We start from the raw sequence: 14,009 nt of genomic DNA, 5'->3' as shown, positions 1-14,009 counted from the left end.
TACAGTAAGCGCTGGCACATGCTTCCTATACCTTAAAATAGCTTATTGCAGGGTACACTCAAACATCCTGCAGTAAGTTTGAAATTGGCTCGTGCTAACTGCATGCAAAAAGGGGGTGTGTCTAGGGGGGTGGAGAGTAGGCATTTCTGCGCTAATCAGCAGAGCTGCATTACTGCACACTGATTAGGGCAGGATTACTGCATGAGACCTTACTGCCTACAAAATAGGTAACAGTAAGTTCTATTGAGGGAATTTTTTTAATGCCTGCACACTAATGGCAACATTAGTCCAAGTGTAACCCGAGGGGTTAATAAAATAAATAAAATTACCTGAGTCCCAGAGTTCCGGTGTGGCCAGCTGCATAGGTCCTTGGAATTTGCTGAGAACTGAACTTCTGTTGGCTTGTTAACAGCAGCTGGCAGTTGGCAGAGTGGGTCTGACAGCTGAAGTGAGTGGAGGTGCTGCTCTGAGTGAGAGAGGCAGAGGTGAATTTGAGGAAAATAAGAGTTATTGGAGTGAGTTTGGGTGACAGTAAAGGTATTAAGGGAAGGTGGGAGAGTGAAGGTGTGACTGGGGAGAGGTTTAAATTGATTTCTGCTAACTTTGGGAATTTTGGGTAACTGCTGAATGAAGTTAAAGTGTTTAAATGAAAGCCAGATGAGAACAGGGGGATTGTGGTAAGGGAATATTTAAAGGAATTAAATATTAGGAAACAGGGAAAGAATTTTGGTAAACTAGGTAAATGTAAGGGAAGTAAAGTGGAGAAAGATGATGGAATGTTGGCACAGTGAGCTGATGACGGAATGTTGAGAGTGGTGCATATGAGTAAAGGCTGTCAGTCACTCTTTCACAGCTTAGGGAAATAAAAAAATAGCAAGGACCTACAGAGAAAGGGAATTTTGGTTAATTTTATTTTGTTAGATTACTTTGGCCACAGTATTTAGTAATACTTCCCAATAGTTTTAAAATTGGCAATTCAAAATACAGGATAGGCAGGGTTTTGCCTTCATCTTAGTTATTTAAGCGAAAGGTTTAGGAAGAAGCTTTATACTGGACCGGACTGTCGGATTTCCGGAAAACAACACGGACTCCCACGCAAGAAAGTCTACACTACACCCCAATGAGTGAAAACCTGCATCAGCTAAGTGACTTTGGGAAAGCAGGGAAAATCTAAAAGGGGAAAATACATGAAGGGAAAAAGGGAAAGTCAAAAGAAAATAATACTTACCTTGTTCTTCAGTGAAAGTGGATGAGCTGTTGGAGATATCTGTGACTAAAAGAAATAATACCCAAAGAATCAATTCTTAAAGGTTATAGCAAAAGAAAATATATTTCATGTTCAGTTTGAGAAATTTATGAATGAACTGTTTAGAGGATACTTATCTAACAAGTGTTCTTTAAGGATTAAGGAGGCTCCTGCAGAGAGAAAATAAGTAAATTAAAGTTGTGAATGGAGTACATGTTTGTAAGGATACAAAGTTAACATTTGGGGGTTCTGATGTTGCTTACTCTACAAGACATAAGAATGTGTTAAATAAATTTGTTACATTGTTTCCGAAAATCTAAGTTGCCTTATTGTCTCAAAGTACTAGGGATAAATCCTGAATTTAGTTATTTTTCCTCTTTGGTTCTTAGAGAACTAAAGACGAGGTTAGTTTTTGTTGTCCTCTCCTCATTCCTGGGTACTGTGTTCCGGAAAAGCTGCCACAACTAGTAACATCAGGCTAACCGGAACCCAGTTTTTATCATACATCGAACCCAGGCGTGAGGGGCGGAGCTACACAAGTTTCCAAGATTATTAAGCGCTTAATATCCCACAGATCATAAGAAATATCTGAGCAGCTAAGAAAACTGATAGAGTAGAAAATCTTTAGCATCACATCCATGTTTGTTGAATATTCTAATTCATGCTTGTTAGGTGTTTCATTAGTATTACACTAACATTTTATTACATATCTGTTATTTGAATTCCAGTGCTGTTAAATGTATAAATTTTTTATACTGTTTCATGATAGTTCTATTATTAGGTTTCAATTTATTGTTCTCAAGGTTACCTCATTTATTGTATTTATGTCTATTCTTGGTTATTTTATTATTGTTATGCCATTAACAAAATTGTGGGGCCCTTTTACTAAGCTGCATAAGCATTTACGCGTGCCCAAAATGAAGTTACCGCCCTGCTACCATGTGGCTCTTGCAGTAATTTCATTTTTGGCATGTGTCCGATATGAGCGGCCGAAAAATAATTTTCTTTTTCAGACATGCGTATCAGACGTGCGCCAAGTGGCATTTGATGCGCGTAGGTCATTACTGCCCGTTACCGCATGAGAGTTTACTGCTAGGTCAATGGCTGGCGGTGTCACAGACACAAAATGGATGCACGACAATTTTGATTTTGCCACATGTCCATTTTCGGCAAAAATTTTAAAAAGGCCTTTTTTACAGGCTCGTTGAAAAATGGATGGGCGCATGCCTAAAACCCATGCCTACACTACCGCAAGCCATTTTTCAGCACACCTTAGTAAAAGGAACCCTGTAAGTTTTATGTTAAACTGTACCTGCTGTACACCACCTTGGGTGAATCACTTCATAAAGGCAGTTAATAAATCCCAATAAATAAATAAATAATATAGAAATAGAAGAGGAAGGGAGGTGATAGGCAGTAAAGGGAGGGAGGAAGGAGGAACTACAATATATGATAGGAAAGGGAAGTAGTAGAAGGCATTAGAAGGGGCATTTTGGAGGGAGACAGGCTCACCTTGGGGAGTTCGAAATTTATTTATGGAAAAAGCATCTGCAAAGAGGAAGGTTTTAAGTTCTGATGTGCTGAAAAGAGGGGACGGCTAGAAGATGTTGTTGAGAGGAGCAAAGGGCCGTGACAGAGAATAGGGAGTAAGGAAAGAAGGTGACCTAGTGGTGGCTATTTTAAATTCAAGAAGTAGAATCTTATAGGTTATTCCATTGCCGTTAATGCAATAAATGGAATATCAACCCTTTCCTATGACAAAAGGTTAAAGTGGCTAGGGATCTTCAGTTTGGAGAAGAGATGGCTGAGGGGAGATATGATAGAGGTCTATAAAATACTGAGTGGATTGGAAATGGGTAGACGTGAATCGCTTGTTTACTCTTTCCAAAAATACAAGGACTAAGGGACATGCATTGAATCAACTAAGTAGCAAATTTAAAACAAATTGGAGAAAGTATTTCTTCATTCAACGTGTAATTAAACTCTGGAATTTGTTGTCAGAGAATGCAGTAAAAGCAGTTAGCTTAGCAGGGTTTATAAAGGTTTTGATAATTTCCAAAAAGAAAAGTCCATAAGCCATTATTAAAATAGATGGGAAAATCCATTGCTTATTTCTGAGATAAGTAGCATTAAATCTGTTTTACTATTGGGATCTTGCCAGGTGACCTGGATTGGCCACTGTAGGAAAGGGATACTGGGCTTGATGGACCTTCAGTCTGTCCTAATATGGCAATGCTTATGTTCTTATGATGTTGGGGGGGGGGGGGTGTTTGTTTTTTGAGAATTTTTCTATTGTCTAAAGTTATGTACCATTCTGTCTGGCAGGAGATTTTAACTTTGTCCTCTCTCCCTCAGATGGATCTGAAGGTAAATTAAATGATAAATATACCACTAAATTAGTGCAGCCTTTTTTTTCTTTTCTTTTTATTGAGTTGGTGGTATGAGATGCCTGAATCAAGATGCACTGTGGTTTTATGCTGGACAATGACTAAAAGATGATGAGGCCTTTTTATTACTATTATTATTATTTTATGAATTGTTGAAGCACATCTTAGCCTGTGATAAGCTTGCCTTTATCACAGTTTTGAAATGTGCTATAGTTATCCTTTGTTGTGTTTTAAGTAATGAACATTGAACATCAGACCCTTTCTCTTATGTTTGTTGAGTTTGATGTGAAAGATTACAACTAAGGATTGAGTCCTTTTTCACATTTTTACGCAAAGTAGTCAGTGTAATATCTCCTAGCACATCCGAACACACACACACTCAAAATGGAACATTCTGCTAGATTTCCCCAATCTATACATCAGTACAACATTGTACATTTGAACATATGAAAAGTAATACTCAAAAACAAACTTTGATATTAACAGCTGAGTAATAATTCATTCCATTAGGAAGAGAGCTCAGCTCTGCTATGGAAATGTTAGCATTTAAGGTCTGGATCCTATAAAGCAAGTTGTTATATTTTTACAGTGATGTCTAGTCCATTAGCACAGAAAGATTTAGCCCTAATGGACCAGATTATTGTAGAGGGAAGGACTATTTTGTAATTGCTTCAAAAGATACAGGGGCTCCCTTTTGTCCTGGATCTATTTGTATAATGTTAGAGCAAGGTATAATATTTTACAGAGTTTACACAGCTGTCAAATTTTAGACATCTTAAGTAAAAATGTTAAAGAAAGAAAGGATATATTCTTCTCTTTCCCTCACCCTCCCACCTGAAAAATACCCACCTGTTTTCAACAAACTTTTGACCCTGAAGTTTTAAGAAAGAATGGTATCTTGCTTCTCCATTGATTCATGCACTATGATGCTGTAATGATGCTCAGATGAAAGAGAAAGAGTATTCAGAAGGCTTTTCTGCTGTCTTAAAGTCTGATGTATGTGTATCCACACTTCACATGAGAATACTGAGAAAGATTGGTACTGGATAGAAGCATTTGCTCCCATGTGAATGTTTTTAGTCGTATTACAGCTAGAACAGTAGGGATGTGCATTGGTTATTGCACTTCCTGCTCTTTAATGAGCCTTCAAAACTTTAGTGCACACTAAGTATATTGATTTAATGCAGATTAACCTTTAAATTAATGCGTATTAGCAATTAATGCATGTTAAATATTTTTACACACATTAACAAGTTTTATTAAAACAAATGTGTGAAACAAGACCAAAAAAATGAGGAAAAGGGTCAAATGAACTGAAAATGAACAGAAAAACTTTGCCTTGTATAAGTCCTACAATACAGTAATGCACATTGCCAGACCGTTCTGAGGCTGGTGGTACATTGGTACATCAGATTTTAAAGCTTGATGTTCTCAACTAATTATACATAGAATGGGAATAGCATTACCATTAATGCATTAAGCACTGCTTGCCCAGACTTGGTAACTGCCACATTAGAAAGCTCAGGTTTCTCTGTACTAGCTAACCCAGAATACAATGGCCGGTTAATATCAAAATCTTTTACCACCTTCAAAACACCATAGTCCTAGATCTTCCTGGCCTGCCCCCCATTCCCTCTCAGAAGAATAATAGGCCTTATGCTGCCACCAAAACCAAGCCCCTACTAACATGGGTGTGTGGTGGGGGAGGGGGGCAAGGAGGCATTTTTCCATCCTTGGATTTTAGTGTCTCTGTCCAGTAATTCCCTTCCCCACCTGCCATCTGACCTGTACTGTTGCAAGTTGGTGGTCTTATCAACCCTTCCAAGACTTTATTTGTTTACTCAGTTTTTTTAGCTCACCCTTTCAACAACGCCCAGAATGGGTTACAGAAATTACTTTCATAATAACAAAATATAAAACAATACTTAATATGACAAAATCAGTCAAACATTAATTTCAATTGACAGAAAACAGTTTAATGCAGCAATTCCTTAACATAAGTTCTAACAGTCTTCCAAAATTAGATAAGCTTTTACAGCCTTCTGAAAACCCAGTAAATCAATAGATCTTGTGGCAAGCTGCATCAGCAGTGGTCATAAACGTGCCTGTGAGTGCACCAAACACAAGCCTCTGCTGCATTCCACCCCCGCTAGAACAGGAAGTCTGAAAGAGAGGGGGCACTCAGGAAAGACAAAAACATAGCAGAGAGACTAAGGTGCCGATCCAGAAATGTTCCTGCAAAAAATACAGATGTTTAGCGAGCGATATGGGAAGTAAATCCTATGCAAATGAGTTGCTCACAATTACAGTAAACAGCTCAGTAGGGAAAGCACCAACGCATGCATAGAACAGCCACCCGCTAAGCAGTGCATGCATAGGACCAGTGTCAGCCAAAGACAAGATGCCATCCCCCCGTGCCGAGATGCTGCTCCCCTTCCTACCTCCAACCTGTTCGCGGTGTTTACCTGTTTCATCATGTTCCAAACCCGGCAGCAGCAATGATTCCCATATACTGCCCTGCTGCCAGCACCTGCCTCTTCCCTTTACTGCAGCTGCCTGAGCCTCTGACAAAACAGGAAGTTACATCAGAGAGGCAGCTGCAGTAAAGGGAAGAGGCAGGTGCTGGTGGCAGGGCAACATATGGGAATCGCTGTGGCTGCCTGCTTTGGAACGTGATGAAACAGGTAAATGGTGTGAACAGGGTGAAGGAAGGCAGGGGGAGATGCCGTTCCCCGAAGAGTGAGGAGATGCTGCTCCTGAAGAGTGCTGCCTGAGGCCCCCGCCTCAGGTGGCCTAATGGTCAGGCTGCCCCTGCATAGGACAGTTAATCGCTAAGCATGACTGCTATATGCATAGACTGCTATAGACGCACCTCCATAGTGTTTCAGTACAGCTGAAAAGTTTGTATCAGAAATAAAGGTGAACACACACATACTATATTATATTCATTGTTTGAGGAGCTTTCCAGAGTTAAGGGTTCCTCAGGTTCAAAGAGAACGAGGAGCTCACAGCAAGGCATTGCTAGAAAAGACAAGTGAACCAGAAAATTCCTTACAGTGGCCATGTGAAAGGGGCTAAGTTCAACCAGAGTTATCCTGGCTAACATACCCTGATCTACTTATATCCACAGTCACATAGACTATAATTACTGGTTGAAAGGCTCATAGCACCCTCTACTCTCAACCTGCAGCTTTTTCAGTACATCTTTGAAATTACAAGTTACTTTCACTTTTTAATTTTCAAGAATGGGTTGTCCAATGTGTGCTCTCTTCATTAAAAAAAATAAAATAAAATAAAAAAATCACCTATGTTAGATGAATTCATTAAGGTCATAATTCTCTGCCTTTAGAAATACAAATGGAAATACCAAGCAGACTGCTTTGCTGAGAAGTCACCATCATGCTACGATAGCTCCTGACCTCCTGTAAAAATTTACTCAAAAAAAGGTAGGGGCTGAATTCTGTGCATTGCTCGGAAATGGCTGTGCATCTTGGAATACACATATATAGTAATCAGCTAGTTGTAATAAATCTGCATATGATTCTCGTTGTCTACAACCATGAACAGTAAAAACCATGCAGAACCCAATTGTGCATTTCTAGCTGAATACCATGCTCACTAAACTGGCTAGAACCTGTCAAAATCTCACGTTGTGCATCTGCGTATAAGTGAATCCTTTGCCTTGGTCTTCACTGAGGAAGATGTGGGGAAGATACCAGTGCTAAGTAGTAGTAGTAGTAGTGCCAGAAGTGGTATTCAATGGTGATGAGTCAGAGGAATTGAAAAAAAATCCCTGTAAACCTAGAAGACGTAATGGTGCAATTTGATAAATTAAAGAGTAGAGAATCACATGGACCAAGTGGTACACATCTCAGAGTACTAACAGAAATAAAAATGAACTTGCAGAGCTATTGTTAGTAATAGGTAATTTATCTATAAAATCAAGTATCGTACAGGAAAATTGGAGGGTGGTAAATGTAACACTAATTTTTAGAAAGGGTTCCAGTAGATTATAGATTGGTGAGCCTGATGTTGGTGCCAGGCAAAATGGTAGAGACTATTTTAAAGAACAAATTACTGAATATATACAAAGGCATGGATTAATAAGACAAAGCCAACATGGATTTAGTCAAGGGAAATCTTTCCTCACCAATCTGCTACATTTCTTTGAAGAGGTGAATTTAAAAAAATAAACATGTGGATAAAGATGAGCCAGTTGATCTGGAGGGGCATAATCGAATGCAAACGCCCATGTGTAAGAACGTCCATCTCCGAGAACAGGTCCATGAAGGGGCGGGCCGAACCGCATTTTCGAAAAAATGGACGTTTTTGAGCTGGGCGTTTGTTTTTTTTAGCGATAATGGAAACTAAAAATGCCCAGCTCAAAAACGTCCTAATCCGAGCCATTTGGTCGTGGGAGGGGCCACGATTCGTAGTACACTGGCCCCCCTGATATGCCAGGACACCAACTGGGCACCCTAGGTCAGTGCGGTGGACTTCAGAAAAAGCTCCCACATGCATAGCTCCCTTACCACGGGTGCTGGGCTCCCAACCCCCTCCCCTCCCCCAAAACCCACTACCCACAAATGTACAACACTACCATAGCTCTTAGGGGTGAAGGGGGCACCTACATGTGGGTACAGTGGGTTTTGGAGGCCTCCCATTTACCAGCAAAAGTGTTGCAGGTGTGTGTGTGGGGGGGGGGGGCCTGGGTCCACTTGCCTGAAGTGCACTGCGGTACCCACTAAAAGTGCTCCAGGGACCTGCATACACGCAGGCCTCTAGGACTTGTTGCTGCTGTATAACATTGGCACACCAGTTGACACCTGAAGACTAATCTCTCCGAAGACGTCCTTTATTGGAATAAGCACGTTTACTCACAGTTAATTGCAGAGGTTGTGCCCCACGGGCAATGAGTCTCCCTGGTACTGAGATTAGCAGTAGGTCAGAGCTGGCAGAATGCTGTACAATGCCCTCTTTCAGCCACATTCAAGGTAAGAACTAAGTTGTCTAACGTGGCTAACACAGGAAGGGGAACTAAAACTGGCTTACAAAAATGGCCACTACCACATGGACTACAACAGGAAACACAACAGGGCACACTCTGACCCAGTAGGCAGGGGGAAAAGCACCATGGGAGAAGAGCCTACCAACTACCAACATCGTGAGACTGTAACACAAGCTAATGAAATCACAGAGCCCAATACCCTACACCCACCACAATGCAATGCTGATGTGACTCTGTAGTGCACCCGAGAGCCACATTTGACCCAGGGAAAGGCTGTGAGAGGATCGAACACATTCTGCTGTCATGGAGGTGGGTACGGCATTTGAGGCTGGCATACAGGCTGGGAAAAAAGTTTTTAAAGTGGGGTTTTTTTTGGTGGGAGGGGGTTAGTGACCACTAGGGGAGTCCGGGGAGGTCATCCCCGATTCCCTCCAGTGGTCATCTGGGCAGTTGGGGCACTTTTTTGGGTCTTGTTCGTGAAAAAAAGGGTTCAAAAAAAGTGACCCAAAATCGCGGTAAAAACGCCTTTTTTTTCGATTATCAGCTACAGATGCCCATCTCTCCTCGGCTGATAACCACGCCACAGTGCCGCCTCCGACACTCCTCCGACACGTCTCCAACACGCCTCCATCAACTTTATTCGTTTCCACGATGGAGTGCAGTTGGAAATGCCCAAAATCGGCTTTCGATTATACCGATTTGGGCGCCTTTGCGAGAAAAACGCCCATCTCCCGATTTGGGTCGAAATATAGGCATTTTCTCTTTCGATTATAAGCTGGATTGTGTATCTGGATTTTCAAAAGGCATTTAGCAAAGTACCTCATGAATGACTCCTGATGAAATTAGAAAGTCATGTCCCATTGTGGATTAAGAACTGGTTAAAAGAGAGAAAACAGAGAGTGGGTTTAAATGGTCAGTATTCTGAATGGAAAAAAGTAGATAGTGAGGTTCTCCAGGCATTTGTACTGGGACTGCTGCTCGTTAACATATTTATGTATGATCTAAGATGGGAATAAATATTGAGGTAATTAAATTTACAGATGTCGTAAAGTTCTTCAAACTTGTTAAATAACAAGAGGATTGTGATAAATTGTAAATGAACCTTATGATACTGGGCATCCAAATGATAGATGACATTTACACCCTAATTCTATATATGGTACTCAAAATTGAACACACATATTTGGGTGTGCACTCAATTTACATGCATAACTTAACTGACAAACGAGCCAATTAATGTTGATAATTGCGTGCTAATAATAAATTATCGATAATTGACATTAATTTAAATTTACACAGATAAGAAAAGGGTGAGCAGCCATGGGAGGGACAGGGGTGGATCAGGGATGTTCCTGGAATATGCATGTAGTGTTATAAAAATAAGGGATCTCAGCACCTAATTTAGGTGTGAGATTTTACATTAGGTTTCAGTTGGTGTAAATCCTTGCCCTCAAAATTAGGTGTGGATCCCGGCACCAAACGCTATTCTATAAAAAGCGCTCAACCTTTTCCACACTACACTCATACTCCGCCTATTTATAAAATATACACTATATAAGATATGCATTTGTTTTTTCAGAATAACACTTGGAGGGGCATTTTCAAAACAACATCCATGTCAGAGCAGTTTTCCTTCTTCACTGCTCTAAACCATTTGATCATATTACCTGGCTCCTCCATCTGCAACATTGTCATGAGTACATAAGTGTTGCCAGGCTGGGACAGACCAAAGGTCCATCAGGCCCAGTATCCTGTTTCCAATAGAGCCAATCCAGGTCACAAATACCTAGCAAGCTCAAAGAAAAGCTCAATACATTTTATGCTGCTTATCCCAGAAATAAGCAGTGGATTTTCCCCAAGTCAATTTAATAATGTACATAAGTAATGCCACACTGGGAAAAGACCAAGGGTCTATCGAGCCCCGCATCCTGTCCACGACAGCGGACAATCCAGGCCAAGGGCACCTGGCAAGTTTCCCAAACAAACATTCTATACATGTTATTCCCGGAATTGTGGATTTTTCCCAAGTCCATTTACTAGCGGTTTATGGACTTGTCCTTTAGGAAACCGTGTAACCCCCTTTTAAACTCTGCCAAGCTAACCGCCTTCACCATGTTCTCCGGCAACGAATTCCAGAGTTTAATTATGCGTTGGGTGAAGAAAAATTTTCTCCGATTTGTTTTAAATTTACTACACTGTAGTTTCATCGCATGCCCCCTAGTCCTACTATTTTGGAAAGCGTGAACAGATGCTTCACATCCACCTGTTCCACTCCACTCATTATTTTATATATCTCTATCATGTCTCCCCTCAGCCGTCTCTTCTCCAAGCTGAAAAGCCCTAGCCTCCTTAGTCTTTCTTCATAGGGAAGTCATCCCATCCCCGCTATCATTTTAGTCGCCCTTCGCTGCACAATACTCAAGGTGTGGTCGCACCATGGAGCGATATAATGGCATTATAATATCCTCACACCTGTTTTCCATACCTTTCCTAATAATACCCAACATTCTATTTGCTTTCCAAGCCGCAGCAGCACACAGAGCAGAAGGTTTCAGTGTATTATCGACGACGACATCCAGATCCCTTTCTTGGTCCGTAACTCCTAACGTGGAATCTTGCATGACGTAGCTATAATTTGGGTTCCTTTTTCCCACATGCATCACCTTGCACTTGCTCACATTAAATGTCATCTGCCATTTAGCCGCCCAGTCTCCCAGTCTCGTAAGGTCCTTCTGTAATTTTTCACAATCCTGTCGTGAGTTAACGACTTTGAATAACTTTGTGTCATCAGCAAATTTAATTACCTCGCTAGTTACTCCCATCTCTAAATCATTTATAAATATATTAAAAAGCAGCGATCCTAGCACAGACCCCTGAGGAACCCCACTAACTACCCTTCTCCATTGTGAATACCGCCCATTTAACCCCACTTTTCCTTTAGGAAGCCATCTAGACCCTTTTAAAACCCCACTAAGCTAACCGCCTTTACAACATTCTTTGGCAACAAATTCCAGAGTTTAATTACATGTTGAGTGAAGAAACCTTTTCTCCGATTCTACCCCTCTCTGCTCATATCCAGTTAAACTGTGCATTCTAGTTTACAAGTCTCGTTTCGCCTTTCATAACCTACACTCCTCCTCAGCTCGCTCCGCTCCTCCGCTGCTGGTTTACACTGGTTGCTGCTTCCTTCTGTCATCTGCTTTGATATTACCCCTGTTACTACCATCAGTTATGCTGGACCCAAACCTTGAAATTTTCTACTTGCTCAACTCCGGTTTGAGCCTTCCAGCAGTTAATTGAAAGTTTTATGTAAACTGCATAGAAGTCAGCCTTGGGATATGCAGTATATTGAGTATATGTAAATAAATTAATTAAAATTAAATTAGGATGTCCTACTCATACAACCAAAAAAAAATCCATCTCATAGCAAATTTTGAACTGGAAAGACGTCCAGATTTCCTGTATGAAAATACGTGAAAAGGACATCCTTATTCTGGAGATGTCCATCTGAACAACCGTTTTATAAACTCAAACGTTTAAATTATAAAATGGGGGGAAAAGGCACAAAGATATCTATCTGACAAAATTCTTATGAAAATAGTCATACAGGTGTTCTTGCAGAGCAGAAGAGTAGTCTTGTGATTAGTGCACTGGAGTGTAAACCAAGGGACCCAGGTTCAAATCCCATTGTAACCTCTTTTTCTTGGTAAATGTGATCCCTCCAGAAACAGAAAAATGCCTACTGTGCCTGAATGTACACTTTTTCAATAGCCTTCAGGCAGGGCTGGTCTTAGCAATTGTGGGGGCATTGTGCACACCAGTTCAGTGGGGATCCCTGCCTCCAAGCCCAGACCTGTCAATCACAGGGGCTGGAGGATCATGGGACGACCAGACCCCAACTATCCCTCCCATAGTCAAGTGAAACAGGGGCCAGATGTCCAGCGGATCTCCGGTCCCCAGACCCCCCTGACAGAAGTTTGGGAGGTTGGACATCCGGGCGGTCTCCAGCCCCCCTAACCTCTCCAGCATCCCCTCAGATGTCCCTGGTGGCCCAATGAGCCATGGGTTAATCCCCCTCAACCTGTTGGTCTAGTGTCCCTTCCCCACCCCCTACCTTTAATTGGAGGAGGGAGGTGGCCTCCCTCCTCTTCAATCAGCACAGAATGCACTGGGCAGGGCTGAGTGGCACCGATGGAAGAGGAGGGAGGCCACCTCCATCCTCCAACTGATGGTAGAGGGGTGGGGAAGGGCCACTAGACCACCAGGTGGGGAGATTGACCTGCAGCCCACTGGGTCACCAGGGACATCTGAGGGGATGATGGGGGTTGGGGGGCCGGAGGCCCCCTAGATCTCCAGCTCCCCTGAAAATGTGTTGGGGGGGTCGAGGGGACCGGAGGTCCACCAGACCTCCAGCCCCCTGTCACTCGGGGTGTTGGGTTGGGGTTTCTGTGGGGGGGCTGCTGCAATGAGGGGAATGGGGGGCTTGCTAGCATGCAAATGCATGCTGGAGAGGACTCACCATTCTTCCCCAATGGTCTGCAAACCCTAACACCATCTCTGAGCTGGCGCGCTGGTTGCTGGTTGCTGATCATTGGGTATGAATAGGTTTAGCATGCATTTGCATGTTAGTTGTTCTAAGAGCCCCGTTTTGCATGCATTTGCATGCTAGTTGCGTTCAGAGCCCACGAGTATGTTGTTTCATACGCTCGGGGGCTCTGATCATGGGGCAGTAAGAAACACTGGTGCTAGTATGGCGCTAACAGCCTCTAGGACCTGCGTTTGCTTCTGATCATCAGCCCATGACTGAGCCTCAGGGCCGAGTTGTGGAGACACCCCCAGAGGTGAAAAAAACCCCAAATAGGTTACATATGGGAAGCTTGCAAATAAATAAAAAAGCCATCAAATAAAAAAAAAACACACACACACACACACATTGGCAGTCATAAACCTCACATGTTTGCTATTGTTTTCATTAGCATCTGCAAATGTTTGGGGGTCACACAATATGGCAGCTGTGTGATGAAAATGTCTTCAACATTTTGATGTCATGACGTCTTCCATCATAAAACCTCCTTGGTTTATCCCACGATAAGGATGCATTAAGTTTTAAAGGCTGTTAATAAAAGGGTCCCAAAGTTTAACATTGAAAAGAAAGATGTCCATTTTTTGAGTTTAATTATCAAAATTTCATGGGGAAGGTTAGGATTCTGAGGAAAAACTGGATATTTGTCAGGGGTATAACAATAAGTGGAGTGGCATGGCATGGAGTGGAGGAGTAGCCTAGTGGTTAGAGCACCAGTCTTGACATTCAGAGGTGGCCAGTTCAAATCCCACTGCTACTCCTTGTAATCTTGGGCAAGTCACTTAA

The sequence above is a fragment of the Microcaecilia unicolor genome, chromosome 10 (assembly GCF_901765095.1).
Source record: "Microcaecilia unicolor chromosome 10, aMicUni1.1, whole genome shotgun sequence".
In the NCBI taxonomy this organism is placed as follows: domain Eukaryota; kingdom Metazoa; phylum Chordata; class Amphibia; order Gymnophiona; family Siphonopidae; genus Microcaecilia; species Microcaecilia unicolor.
Note: the sequence above shows the minus strand (reverse complement) of the source record.